This window comes from Engystomops pustulosus, chromosome 7 (assembly GCF_040894005.1).
Source record: "Engystomops pustulosus chromosome 7, aEngPut4.maternal, whole genome shotgun sequence".
In the NCBI taxonomy this organism is placed as follows: Eukaryota; Metazoa; Chordata; class Amphibia; order Anura; family Leptodactylidae; genus Engystomops; species Engystomops pustulosus.
Window position 1 is genome coordinate 77,645,389 of NC_092417.1, and position 15,288 is coordinate 77,660,676.

The window sequence follows — 15,288 nt, forward strand, 5'->3', positions numbered from 1 at the left end:
GCTCTTCATATGGTGTGGCCTCCTGTCCTCCATCCTCCTCTTGTAGCTCCTGTCCTCTATCCTCCTCCTGCAGCCTCCTGTCCTCCATCCTCCTCCTGTAGCCTCCTGTCCTCCATCCTCCTCATACTGCGGCCTCCTGTCCTCCATCCTCTTCCTGTAGCCTCCTGTGCTCCTCCTTTGGCCTCCTGTGCCCCATTCTCCTCCAGTGGCCTCCTGTCCTCCATTCTACTCCTGAGACCTCCTGTTTTCCATCCTCATCCAGTGGCCTCCTGTCCTAGATCCTCTTCCTGTGTCCTCCTGCCCACCAGCCTCCTACTGTGGCCCCCTGTCCTTCAGCCAACTCCAGTAGCCTCCTGTCCTCCATCCTCCTCATACTGTAGCCTCCTGTCCTCCATCCTCCTCCCCCAGCCTGCTCCAGCATCCTCCTCCTCTCCCCCAGACTGCTCCAGCATCCTCCTCCTGCCTCCAGCCTACTCCAGCATCCTCCTCCTCTCCCCCAGCCTGCTCCAGCATCCTCCTCCTCTCCCCCAGCCTGCTCCAGCATCCTCCTCCTGCATCCAGCCTGCTGCAGCATCCTTCTGTCCTTCAGCCTCCTCATCATGTGGCCTCCTGTCCTCCAGCCTCCTCCTGTGGCTCCAATCCTCCAGCCTCCTACATGGCCCCAGTCCTCCAGCCTCCTCCTCCTCAAGCATCGTCTTGTCCCCCAGCCTTCTACAGCATCCTCCTGTCCTCCATCCTCCTCCTGTCCCCTAGGCTGCTCCAGCATCCACCTATCCTTCTCCAGCACCCCCCTCCTGTCCCCCAGCCTGCTCCATCATTCTCCTGTCCTCCAGCCTCCAGCATCCTCCTCCTGTCTTTCAGCCTGCTCCAGCATCCTCCTCCTGTCCCCCAGCCTACTCCAGCATCCTCCTGTCCTCCTACTCCAGCATCATCCTCTTGTCCCCCAGCACGCTCCAGCATCCTCCTGTCCTCCAGCCAGCTCCAAAAGCCCTCTGTCCTCCTGCTGGCTCATCCTGTAGCCCCCTGTCCTCCAGCTGGCTGATCCTGTGGCCTCCTGTATTCCAGCCTCCTCCTGTGGCCCCAGTCCTCCAGCCTCCTCCTCCTCTCCTCCAGCATCCTCCTGTCCTCCAGCCTCATTATTTGGCCTCCTGTCCTCCATCCTCCTCCCCCAGCCTGCTCCAGCATCCTCCTCCTCTCCCCCAGACTGCTCCAGCATCCTCCTCCTGCCTCCAGCCTACTCCAGCATCCTCCTCCTCTCCCCCAGCTTGCTCCAGCATCCTCCTCCTCTCCCCCAGCCTGCTCCAGCATCCTCCTCCTGCATCCAGCCTGCTGCAGCATCCTTCTGTCCTTCAGCCTCCTCATCATGTGGCCTCCTGTCCTCCAGCCTCCTCCTGTGGCTCCAATCCTCCAGCCTCCTACATGGCCCCAGTCCTCCAGCCTCCTCCTCCTCAAGCATCGTCTTGTCCCCCAGCCTTCTACAGCATCCTCCTGTCCTCCATCCTCCTCCTGTCCCCTAGGCTGCTCCAGCATCCACCTATCCTTCTCCAGCACCCCCCTCCTGTCCCCCAGCCTGCTCCATCATTCTCCTGTCCTCCAGCCTCCAGCATCCTCCTCCTGTCTTTCAGCCTGCTCCAGCATCCTCCTCCTGTCCCCCAGCCTACTCCAGCATCCTCCTGTCCTCCTACTCCAGCATCATCCTCTTGTCCCCCAGCACGCTCCAGCATCCTCCTGTCCTCCAGCCAGCTCCAAAAGCCCTCTGTCCTCCTGCTGGCTCATCCTGTAGCCCCCTGTCCTCCAGCTGGCTGATCCTGTGGCCTCCTGTATTCCAGCCTCCTCCTGTGGCCCCAGTCCTCCAGCCTCCTCCTCCTCTCCTCCAGCATCCTCCTGTCCTCCAGCCTCATTATTTGGCCTACTGTCCTCTATCCTCCTCCTCTGCCCTCCTGTCCTCCAGCCTCTTCATGTGGTCTCCTGTCCTCCAGACCCTCCTGTCCTCCAGCCAACTCCAGAAGCCCCCTGTCCCCCAGCCTCCTCATCCTGTGCCTTCCTGTCTTCCAGCCTCCTCCTGTGGCCCCAGTCATCCAGCCTCCTCCTCCTGTCCTCCAGCATCCTCCTGTCCTCCTTCAGCATCCTCCTCTTGTCCTTCAGCCTGCTCCAGCATCCTCCTGTCCTCCAGCCTTCTCCTGTCCTCCAGCCTCCTTCTCCTGTCCCCCCAGCCTGCTCCAGCATCCTTCTCCTGTCCCCCAGTCTGCTCCAGCATCCTCCTGTCCTCCTCCAGCATCCTTCTCCTGTCCCTCAGTCTGCTCCAGCATCCTCCTGTCCCCCAGCCTGCTCCAGCATCCTCCTGTCCTTCATCCTCCTCCTGTAGCCTTCTGTCTTCCATCCTCCTCCTGTAGCCTCCTGTCCTCCATTCCCCTCATACTGTAGCCTCCTGCCCTCCATCCTCCTCCCCCAGCCTGCTCCAGCATCCTCCTCTGGTCTGCCCTCCAGACCCTCCTGTTCTCCAGCCAACTCCAGAAGCCCCCTGTCCACCAGCCTCCTCATCCTGTGCCTTCCTGTCTTCCAGCCTCCTCCTGTGGCCCCAGTCATCCAGCCTCTTCCTCCTGTCCTTCAGCATCCTCCTCCTGTCCTCCAGCCTTCTCCTGTCCTCCAGCCTCCTACTCCTGTCCCCCAGCCTGCTCCAGCATCCTCCTGTCCTCCTCCAGCATCCTTCTCCTGTCCTCCAGTCTGCTCCAGCATCCTCCTGTCCTCCTCCAGCATCCTTTTCCTGTCCCCCAGTCTGCTCCAGCATCCTCCTGTCCTCCTCCAGCATCCTTCTGTCCCCCAGCCTTCTCCAGCATCCTTCTCCTGTCCCCCAGCTTTCTCCAGCATCCTCCTCCTGTCCCCCAGCCTGCTCCAGCATCCTCCTGTCCTCCAGCCTTCTCCTCCTGTCCCCCAGCCTGCTCTAGCCCCCTCCCCCTGTCCCCCTTCTCACTAAAGAAATATACATATTTGTATACTCACACATGCAAGTTATAATGACACATTTATACACACATATAGAGCATATATACATCACATATATGTTATATACATGTTATGCTGTACAATGTGCTGCATAATATGTATATAATGGTGCACATCCTCCACTCTTTAGTATGTCAGGTAGGATGACGGGGCCCCCTGAGACTGTGGGCCCCATAGCGGCTGCTATGGCTGCTACCACTGTATTTACACCCCTGCTCCAGGATCAGATAGTTTGGTAACCAGGGTAGATAAAAAAACAGTGATGTCAGAGTGTGATGCCCCTCTAAAAAAAGCATGGGAGTCTTCCAAGACAAATTTAAAATCTAACATGACGGCCACTGCTGTAGCTCACACACTTCACTATTGGTTGGGGGAATTAGAAACCCACCTTAAAGAGAAAACCCCACAGGAAGCTATGCTGCAGAGCCTTCCTCTTTTAAAGTCTACCTCTGCTTTTCTAGCGGATGCTTCGGTTGAAAGCAAAAGGTTTTCGGCCTAAGAGCCGAAATTCTGCGTGCAGAGCTCGCTGGTTGAAACATTGAGGAGGGGACTTCAAATCCAAAAATAAACTTTGTGGCCTTCCCCTCCAGGGAAATTACTCTTTGGACCAGACCAAGATTCTATCATAGAGAGAGCATCAGATAAGAAAAAAGGGTTTCCAAAAAATAAACGTACAGGGAAACTCCTAAATCCAGAGGTAAAGGCTGATGGAATTTACCTAGGGGAGGTAGGGGAAGGGGTTTCCTCTTTGCCCCCAAACAAAAAGACCATAAAGAGTGACGCCAGGGTGGGGGGCAGACTCAAAAAATTTGTAGTCAGTTGGGAGGAGGTCACCCAAAATCCTTGGGTTTTACAGTTACTAAGATCAGGCTACAAAATAGAGTTCATAAAAGTCCTTGCACTCAGGTTCCTTATTTCCTCCCAGACCACACAGGAATTAGAGTGGCAGGCTTCGGGATGTGTGGATCCACTGGACCACCGCAGGAGAGATGCAGGGTCAAGTCCAATCCGGGGTCGTCAACGGAAGGTCAGGCAGATGGGAATGGGAACACGGGCACACAACAACACAGCAACACAGAGGAACACTGGTAACACAGGAACACGGAGGGACTCTGGTAACACAGGACTCAGGAGCAGAGACACACGGGAACGCTGGAGACACAGGAACGCTGGAGACACAGGAACGCAGGAGACACAGAAATGCAGGATAATCGCTAGGAAGCTTTCTTTAAGGCTGTGAGGCACAATGATTCAACCCCTTCCAGTCAACAAGGAAGAACCGCTTCCCTCTCACGGTCTTCATGTCCAGTACCTCTTTTACCTCGAAGACATCCGCGGAGTCAGCCTCTGGAGCAGAAGGAGGAGGTTGCCGAGAAAAGTGGTTCAGGATGACAGGAGACATGGAAGGAGTTTAAAAATAACCGCTAAGTCCGGCTTCACACAACAGTCCAGAGTGGGATATAAAAATGTAGTGCTTTATTTCATCTTCTTAATTGGGCCCTTAGTAAATGACCCCCATGATCTTAATGAATCGCAGCAGTCCCGAATCCTCGTCGGACATTCCGGATCTGCGGCGTCAACAGGACGGGTAAGTAAATGTGCCCCATTATCAATGGAAAACATCTTTTCAATTGAATCTTAAAGGTGACAAGCTCATTGGAGGATTAGTGCGGATAATAGATGTAATAAGAACAAACATACAGACACATTGGGGCTCATTTACTAAGGGTCTGAACGCCGCATTTTCGTCAGGTTTCCCGAATATTTCTGGTTTTTGCCGAATTGCCCCGGGATTTTGGAGCACGCGATCGGATTTTGGCTCATAGGCGCTGGCTTGCACGCGACAGAAATTGGGGGGCGTGGCCGTCGGACAATCCGATGGATTCAGACAAACCACGGAATTTAAAAAAGGTTTTGTGTCGCAAGATCAAGCACTAACATGCACCAGGAAGAAGCAGGTGAACCCTGGCGGACCTCGGCGCAGCAGCGACACAGGAAGGAACTTGGACGCACAATCTTATTAAATTGCGCTGGACCCGAATCCACGTCGGACAACGCACCATGGGATTGCTACGGGACGGGTAAGTAAATCTGCCCCATTATATCTGATAAATCATGTCATGTCTTTTGTTAAGACCTTGAGGGAATCTAGTGTCTAACCTAAAAATCCAGTAACTTTCCCTGTTCATTAATTTACGTTTATAATTATACGTTTATTATACGTTTAATATAATGAAACTGGCCCCTATACGTAGACCTAGGAGTTTTTTTAGTAATAGCGGTTGCTCTATCAAGCATCCATCTGGGATACTGATGGCTCGCTATCTTGCTGCAAACTTTCTTGGACTCAAGATCAAATTGGTTAGAATTAGTACATTTCTGATCGTCCTTCAGGCAGCACAAGAACAATGCGATTATGATCCCTAGATATAATCACATAGAGACAGGTTAGCACAGCAATGAACAATCACCGTAGGGTGGAGCTAACCCCACCCATATAAGCTCCCTAGGAGCATGGGCACCTTGTATTTTATTTTTCTCTAGGTCTCTCAAGAGACAGGACACAGAAGGGTTCCGAGCCCTGACACCTGGATTGTATATGCTGTGTAGTGGCGTCCCTCAATTCGAAGGTGTGCTCCTTCTGGGCAATGGAGGGGCACACGGGTTACTATTCCCAAATCCTCCCTTATCTGGCTGCGGTGGTCGCATGCCGCGGGAGTTATGATGCCATCCAGGACCCTGTAAGCTGGCTTCCCGGTTCCGTGGACCTCTGCATTCTAGAAGTGACGTTGCGTGCCTTCCAGTTTCAACAGGTACGTGCATCTCCCCTCGTGTTGCCCTGCAGACAGTCCAGAAAGGTTCCAGATCGGCATTTCTACACGCTCAACGTTACCGGAAGTAAGTTTAAAAACTCACCCGAGCCTAGTCTCAGGTTGCGCTCTGCCATCCACCCGGACCCCTCTGCTGCTGTGGTTAGTACATGGTTAGGGGACTATGCACCTTTATTGTTTGATATGTGCATAATGATCTGTGGGAAGAGATCCCACAAATCCCATCATAGACTCTTACACTTTCAACCAATATTACAAGGTTTCAGGATACTTGTACAATCAGACAATCTAGCCATGGTTTATTATATAAACAAACAAGGCGGCACCAGGAGTCTCTCTATGACGGACTGCAACCAGCTCATGAACTGGGCACAACTCAATGTCCCATCCATCTCAGCAGTCTATATCAAAGGTCGTCTGAATCATCTGGCAGACAGCCTCAAACAGAATGGCCGCTAAATCATCAGATTTTTTCCCTACTGACGAACAAATGGGGTACACCACTGATAGATGTAATGGCGACAGAGGAGAACTCAAAATGCATTCATTTCTGCACACACTATTTCGCTCCCCGAAAGCCCTAGCTCTGAACGGTCTATCAATCAGTTGGTCACATCACCTGATATATGTTTTTCCCCCTGTAGCTTTCATCCCAAAGGTTCTGATTAAAATTAGAGAGGACAAAGCGGAAGCTATAGCCTTCCTTCCTTTTCGCCTACGTAGGGCTACTCTCTTACTCTCTGTTGGTTACAACTTACTCTCTCAGGGAGATCATTTTCACCCGAATCCAGGAATGCTTCAACTAGCGGCCTGGATAATGACAGGGAAAATTTGGAAAAATGTAGGTTTGTCAAAAGAAGTTATAAACACTCTCCTATTGTCAAGAAGACCATCTACAGTTAAAGTCTACAATAGAGTTTGGTCTCTGTTCAAGTCTTGGTGTCGTCAGAACACAACTACTCCAGATTCCTTAAATTCAGTACTTCAGTTCCTGCAAGAGGGATATCAAAAAGGCCTCAAGATTAATACTCTTTAGGTTCAATTTAATGCGATAAACGCACAATTACAGAATGTCTTCTCTGTCAATCCCTTGATAAAAAATTTCTTCAAGGATCCAAATCTTCATCCTCCAGCCCCTTCCTGGGACTTGCCTACAGTTCTAGAACAACTCGTAGGTCCACCATTTGAACCTTTGGAAACGGCTCCAATCAAGTGGTTGTCAGTAAAAGCTCTCTTTTTAGTAGCTATTTCTTCCGCAAGGCGTGTTAGCAAGCTACAAGCCTTTTCCCATAGGGATCCATACTTAAGGGACGTAGGAGAATGCCTTATCCTTACAACCATGCCAGGATTTCTACCCAAAGTGCCATCTTAAAGTGCAAGTTCTATTTCTAAATCCCCAAAATGAAGAACAAAGAAAAGGGCACCCGTTGGATGTCAGAAGAGCAATTCTGATTTATATCCAAAGAACGAATATCTTCCGTAAATCTGAAGCACTCTTTTTACAGCTAGGAGGCCCCAACAAGTGGCAAAAAGCCAGCAAAGCTATGCTAGCAAGGTGGATTAAAGCTGCCATTGAAAAATGTTATCTCCTAGCAAAACTACCATCTCCTTTGAAGATTAGAGCCCATCCTACCAGGTCAACAGCGACCTCATGGGCTGAGATGGGCCATATTCCTCTGGATGACATTTGCAAAGCTGCAAAAAGGTCAAACTCCTCTACATTTATATGTCACTACAGGCTTGACTCATTAGCGGCAGAGGGGTCTAAATTTGGCAAAAGAGTGTTGCAGTTGGCGTGCTTGACCCACCCTTCATAGTAGGTATTGCTGGTAAATCTCATTGTTCTTGTGCTGCCTGAAGGACGATCAGGAATGATAAAATTTACTCACAAAATGTTCTTTTCCTGGAGTCCAAAGGCAGCACAAGGCTCCTCCCTTTGGCCTCAAGTGTTATATCCAAGAAATTAACCCTATCTTTATGTATGTTGTAGGTAAACTTAAGATTCACATTATTGTTATTTATATATAGAGCGAAATCCTGGATATGTGATTTCAATCCCCCCATATCAGTAGCAGGTCGCCTATGTAACGACCATACCACCTGATATGGGGGAGAAATGGACTTGTTTTGCAAAAAATAAATTTTTCTTCCCACACTGCCATTGGCGAGAGACGTGGGTTGGCACCCTTCTTGGTGAGCGCCACGATGGGAGACACCAGAGTAGAGAATTGTTGAATGAACTGCCGGTAATAGTTTGCAAAGCCTAGGAACCTTTGGATTGCTCAGAGGCCTACTGGATGCGACCATTGCAGACAGTTTAGCTGGATCCATTTGGAGACCTTTGTAGAAGATAATGTAACCAAGGAAAGGTAGACTTCGTTGGTGGAACTGACACTTCTCAAGCTTGGTGTAACGCCGTTTGGCACGAAGGCGGCCTAGAACTTGCCGTATGTGAGATTGGTGGGTCTCAAGGTCAGGGGAGAACACCCAAATGTCGTCAAGGTAGACTACGATACACGTATACAGCAGGTCTCGGAAGATATCATTGACAAAGTCCTGGAAGACAGCAGGACCATTACAAAGTCCAAATGGCATTACAATGTCCATCACGAGTGTTAAACTCTGTCTTCCATTCATCACCCTTGCGGATCCGGATGAGGTTGTAACCCCCATGGAGGTCCAGCTTGGAGAAAATCTTGGACCCGCGCCAGCAATCAAAAAATTCTGTAATCAACGGCTAGGGGTAGCCCTTCTTAACGGAGTGACCCATCATTTTTGGTCACAAAGAAGAAGCCTGCACCAGCCGGAGAGGAGGATTTACGTATGAAACCCCTCTGCAGGTTCTCTTAAATGTAGTCTAACATGGCTGCTGTCTCGGGCACAGAAAGCGGGTATAGCCGACCCTGAGGAGGAGACGTACCCAGCAGCAGATCAATAGGGCAATCATAGTGACGGTGTGGAGGTAAGGTCTCTGCGTGTTTCTTTGAAAAGACGTCTGCAAAGTCCTGGTAGCACGCTGGAAGACCCTCCAGAGACTTGTGGAGCACAGAAGAGAGCATGACTGGCACAGGATGAGGAACCTTCATGCAACGAGACTGGCAGTCTCGTTTTTTTTTTTTGCTCTAAATTATGCTACATAAAAAAAAACAAAAAAAAAAAACATGGTTCAAATGAAACTAGCACACTGACAAATAAAGAAGAAAAAAAAAAAAGCCGCAAGCCACTCCCTGTGCTGACAGAATATAAGCTAGGCTCCCCCACCAAACACCAGTACCCAAGGAGGAAGCCACACTTTCCTCGGCATCTGGTAAGTGGCCCACACTCACTATTACCTTTTTCCTCAGCATTTGGTAAGTAGACCACACTCGCTGTTACCTCTTTCTAAGCTCACCATAGCACCCATAGTAAATTTGAAGCGCTCCAACTATCAATCCATGTATTTATATTTTTATATCTTTTTTATCTTTGATATCCTATTATGTGTAAGTAACTAACTTTGTCCTTAATTATCATCTCTCTATATGTACTCTTATATGAAATTATGGTCCAATATGTGTGTATGTATATCTACAAATCTTTATTACTGTACAATATTTTATAGTTGATACACAGATATGATACTTCCAATGATGATATAATTTTACAACTATATTCACGATTTAAGAACGTATCTGCACAACCAATACTTACCATGTTTTTTATATGTTTGTTTTTTACTTATTTTTTTCAATTACTAATTTATATACTTGTCTTGCCCCATTGGGTTAAAACTCCTCTTTATTTTCTGTCACTGTACTCAGTCTTTTGTTCACTTGAGAAAGGGGTAGAACGCCCCGAAACACGTTGTGTTTTAAAGACCTTGAATAAAATTTTTTAGTATACTCACCTCTATGTGCGCCATCCTTTTGGACCCCAACAATAGACCATTTAGAGTAGATGGCAGATCACGAACAGATCCTGCAAAGTGGGATGGGCTTGCTGCGGCAGGGTACCACCAGGTGGTTCCACAGGTGCGACAAGCCCGCGGCAGAGATGCAGGGTCAGAGAAGCACTGGTGATGCGCAAGCTGGGGGATAGGAGCACGGGTGAGCCCGCGACCTGGAATATGGGTCGCAGGAACACCCATGACATAGAGAACCACTTATGGACCAATAAATCCGGGATTTATTGAATCTGGATGTGATTGTTCCAGTCCCTCAAGAAGAAAACGGGGAAGGCTATTATTCCCCTTTATTCTTTGTAAAAAAAACCTGAATGGGTCGTATCAGTTAATAATACATTTTAAAAAAATTAAACAATTGGATTTTTTACCGCAGGTTCTAGATGGAATCTATAAAGTCGGCCTCTCTGATAGGGAAATGGGAATTTGCTGTCAAAATCTATCCATCCAGGTAAAACATTGCATTTTCAGTTTCAGAGGGTGGACCGATTCACTGAATCAGAGAAAAGAGGGAGAGAACCAAAGTGCGCGACTCAGGTGTAGTATTAGAATAACAGTGGTATAAAAGACTGTTATGTGGTGCTCACCTTGCGGCTACCTTGTAGCCTAGCATGTAGTATATTGATGTGATGCGCTGCCTGTGGGTCCACAAGGATTAGGCGTCCGATGTTCTATCCCGCGGCTGAAACAGGTGAGTGGCAAGGCTGAAGAATCCACATCAACGGCGCATCATCACTTGGAAGGCTCTTTATTGTTATTATTGGTAAAAGGAACTACGCGTTTCGGCGCTGTACTAGCACCTTCGTCAGGTTCAAAACAATAAAAACATAGAGTGACATAGTATAGAACATTTATGCTGTTATATAGAGGATTAGGGAGACTCGTTCCCAGGTAGGGGAAGTGCGTGAGAGAAGTATACCGACTTGATAGGACATTACTGCTGCCTGTCAGGCTGCAGCACGGTCTATCAGTCAGCTCCCTGAGTTCCAATAATTACATTAAAAAGTAAATAAATAAAACATTGCTAAAAAGAAGTTATTCACATGCAGGTATATATATAAGTCTATGTTATTGGGGATAGGATGAAGCTGAGTATAGTGAAATGAATATAACTATATTACTCACGGGGGACATAATAATAAGAATTAGTTAAAGATGAGTGTATTTGCCTGTTTTGTATATTGTGTATGCCAGAAATGATTTGTTGTTACTATGGTGTGAATAAATATGTTAGGAATTCCAGTATTGTCCTGAGGTTGTGGTTTCCAAGGCGTCCGGTCACCATGGCAACCGAGGGGTTCCCGTGTTTGGCTGCGCTAAAGATCTAATCTACGGAAGCCGTGGTGGACCAAAAAGGAAGGAAGTCACACATCTGGATCCCTCCGTCAGTAGATCTAAGGGCACGGATCTATCCGTTTGGAGGTGAAGGAGTTCACGTACCGAAAGCCTATAGGGTCAGCATGGACACGCCGTGAATATTTTAATTTTGATAATAATTGTAGCAATTAAATGTGAAGTGGATATGGGTCTTATATGAATGGCTGGTTGTATCTGATTGTATCTGAATCTTGTGAGGCTGTGTCTTGATCTTGCTAAAGTGAGTTCCTGGATTCCAATGGACCTTAATTTTCAAAAGTTTCAATAGTTTCATTTAGCCCTTCAGGGGTTAATGTCCGAAGTCTGAAGATCCAATATGATTCTTTTTTGTTAAGTGCGGCCACCCTATCTGGAATGTCCTCCGGGATATGTTCAATGGGGATAATCGGGATGCAGTTAAAGTCCTTGTTATGCGTAATAGTCAGGTGTCTTGAAAGGCTTTGGAGTAGGAATCCGGACTTTGTTTTACACCTATGTCCGTTTAGTCTCGTACGTAGGGACTGTGTGGTACGTCCCACGTATTGGAGACCACAGTGACAATTTATTAAATATATCACGAAATTGGAATCGCAAGTCATTCTGTGTTTAATTTTGAATTGTTCTTTAGTAACATTTGATTGGAAAAAGGTCTGTTTGTCTGTTATTGATAGACAGCAAAGGCATTTCTTGTGATTACATTTATAGGCTCCTTTTGATATTTTTTGGTTAAGGTGTTCTGAGGTTTTCTTATACATTTTAATTTGCTTGGTGCAATGATGCTTTTTAGTGTTCTTGCTTTTCTGTAGGTGATGGATGGAGCTTTTGGTATTATTTCTTTCAGATGGGGGTCGTTTCTAAGGATTTTCCAGTTCTTTTGTAGTAGACTTCTAATAGCATTACTGCCTTTATCAAATGTCGTTATAAAATTTTGATGGGTCGGTATCGAATTTTGAGGTGTGTCTTTTTTCGGAAGTAGCCAGTTTCGCAGAATAAGGAGGAACTGCACGACCTTAACAGATTATAAAATACAGGCAAAAATCATATTTGATTCCTTACGAAAGGGTACCCCAAAACCCTTATACAAAATGCCTATAGAAAAAACTTATATGTTACCCAAAAGGAATGCCTACTTCCGAAAAAAGACACACCTAAAAATTCGATACCGACCCATCATCTGGCATACACAATATACAAAACAGGCAAATACACTCATCTTTAACTAATTCTTATTATTATGTCCCCCGTGAGTAATATAGTTATATTCATTTCACTATACTCAGCTTCATCCTATCCCCAATAACATAGACTTATATATATAACTGCATGTGAATAACTTCTTTTTAGCAATGTTTTATTTATTTATTTTTTAATGTAATTATTGGAACTCAGGGAGCTGACTAATAGACCGTGCTGCAGCCTGACAGGCAGCAGTAATGTCCTATCAAGTCGGTATACTGCTCTCACGCACTTCCCCTACCTGGGAACGAGTCTCCCTAATCCTCTATATAACAGCATAAATGTTCTATACTATGTCACTCTATGTTTTTATTGTTTTGAACCTGGCGAAGGTGCTAGTACAGCGCCGAAACGCGTAGTTCCTTTTACCAATAATAACAATAAAGAGCCTTCCAAGTGATGACGCGCCGTTGATGTGGATTCTTCAGCCTTGCCACTCACCATTTTCAGTTTCAGGCTCTGCCCTTCAGGATATTGTCATCCCCCAAGAACCTTCACCAAGGTGATGGTAGAATTAGGGGCTTATCTCAGGGGAAAAGATGTTATGACAGTCCTCTATTTAGAAGACCATCTTCTAGTAGCAGGTTCCAAAAATGAACTAGAGAACAATCAAAATCTAACTATTCAGACCCTGCCAGAAGTAGGTTAGATAGCAAACACACAGAAATCAGTCCCAAGCAGATGGAAAAAGTTTCTAGGGGTCACTCTGGACTCTGAGCAAGAACAATGCTTTTTTAGTCCCCCCCCCCCCCCCCCGAGAAAATAGAGAAGATAGACAGCAAGATGGGCATAGATAGACCTGTTCGCCTCAGGTAGAAAGTAAAAGGTGAGGTCTTTCTAGAAAGCCAGTAAAAAACCCAATTTATGTCAAAATCTTGACGAGGTTCTACAGCTGCTGCAGAGATGTGAGTCCTGATCAGAAGAAACCAAATCTGGCGCAGATATTATAGTTTCTTCAACAGGGCTTCTCCAAAGGAATAAGACCCAATACATTATGCAACATCCCCCACAAGGGCCTAGCCTTTTTCTTATGGCCTGCAGAGAGCCGGGGCTCGGGATACCGGAGTGGCTGGCGGTTGCGGCCTATGCACGCTAGTGTCACGGTGCTTGGTATGGGGACCGGAGGACTGTCCTACAGCCTGGCAGGTCTCCAGCAGGTGGTGTTGGCAAGAAATGATGAGGGATAGTCCCAAGCAGATGGAAAAAGTTTCTAGGGGTCACTCTGGACTCTGAGCAAGAACAATGATTTTTTACAGGTGGTGTTGGCAAGAAATGATGAGGGATAGACGGTTATAGTGATTCTCCCTGGGGCAACCCTTTGGGGTATCGAGTATGAGTCCCTGTGTAGTGGATAGGGTGCCGTGATGGTGACAGTCGTAGTAGCAGGGATCAGACGGAGACAGACGTTGTCTAAAAGCAACTTACAGTTCTTTATTGGAACCAACAGGAACAGTGGATAACATGCCAAACACATCTTAACAATGGTAGCAGGCTGGGGATGCACTTGGAGAGGGAACCACAGGGATTGATCACTAGCCTGGATGCAAGGGCAGGCTGGGAGATAGCTGTGTTCTAGTAGGATGCTTCAGCTTGTCCTGGGTTACTTCAGATATCACCTTTGAAGGTAGGATGATATCCCTTTACTCTCACTAACTCCTTACGGCTCTACTCACTCACTGCTTTGTCTGACTAGACTCCTGTCAGACTGGTCTGATCTGGTGTACTGGCTGTATTGTACTGGTCTCCCTCAGAGACTAACTGATCTCTAGAACTTTCCTGACCAGCGGTTTTATTACTCCCACTGGTCAGGTGGTGGTTACTCCTCCAATGGCATCCCAGCTTACAATACAATAGAAGAACAGATGTGATTGGCAGATGGAATAAAATCACATTAAACAATTAACTTCTGCCTTACCAGGCAGGATCTACCTCTGCAGTGTTTCCCGTGTTGTGTAGTGACCTGCTGTGGGGTTGATCAGACTCCACACAGGTTGCGAGCTACATATTGGGACATATTCGCAACAACCCCTCTGCCTTGCATCGGCAGGGGTGTTGCAATTGAAATTGCAGATATCTGCTTTGAGCATCTTTTTCGAAACTTCCCTTGCGGAACATCCTTGGATTTGGAGGTTCATCAAAGGCTGTACTAGACTTAGGCCTACAATAAGATTGACCACACCACTGTGGGACTTATCCCTAGTATTGAACATACTCTCCAAACCACCATTTGAACCACTTCAGTCCATCGACATCAGACATCTAACTATGAAGGTAGCCTTCCCAATAGCAATTACATCTGATTGCAGAATAGGGGAAATACAGGCTCTATCGTGTAAAGAACCCTTTCTCACTGTGTTAGATGATAGAATCATCTTAAAACTAGATCCTTTGTTTCTTCCAAAAGTAGTGTCGGAGTTTCACAAAAATCAGGACATAGATTTACCCTCTTTCTGTGCTAACTCCAGGAATAGCAGAGAAAGGGAATGCAATACCTTAGATGTAAGGAGAGCAGTCATTCACTTATCTTAAAGTCACCAAGGTGTAGCGTAAAGACTCTAATCTGCTTATTCAATTTAGGAGGAAAACAGGGGTATGAAAGCAACAAAGGTATCAATTGCTAGGTGGTTAATCACCACCATCTTAGACTGTTACTCTATTGTGAATGCTCCCACTCCACCATTCATCAGGGTCTATTCAACTTGGGCAGTAGCAGCATCCTGGGCAAAAAGAAGAGGGGCCACTCTTCAACAAATATGCCAAGCAGCTACCTGGTCAAGCCCCCTGACTTTTGCATGTCATTATTGCCTAGATGTATCCCCAGGAGAGTTGTTCTTTGGAAGGAAGATTCTCAAGGCAGTGATCCCTCCCTAAGTAATAATTTGGTAAATCTCCACATGGGGCTGTCATGGGGGATGAAACAGA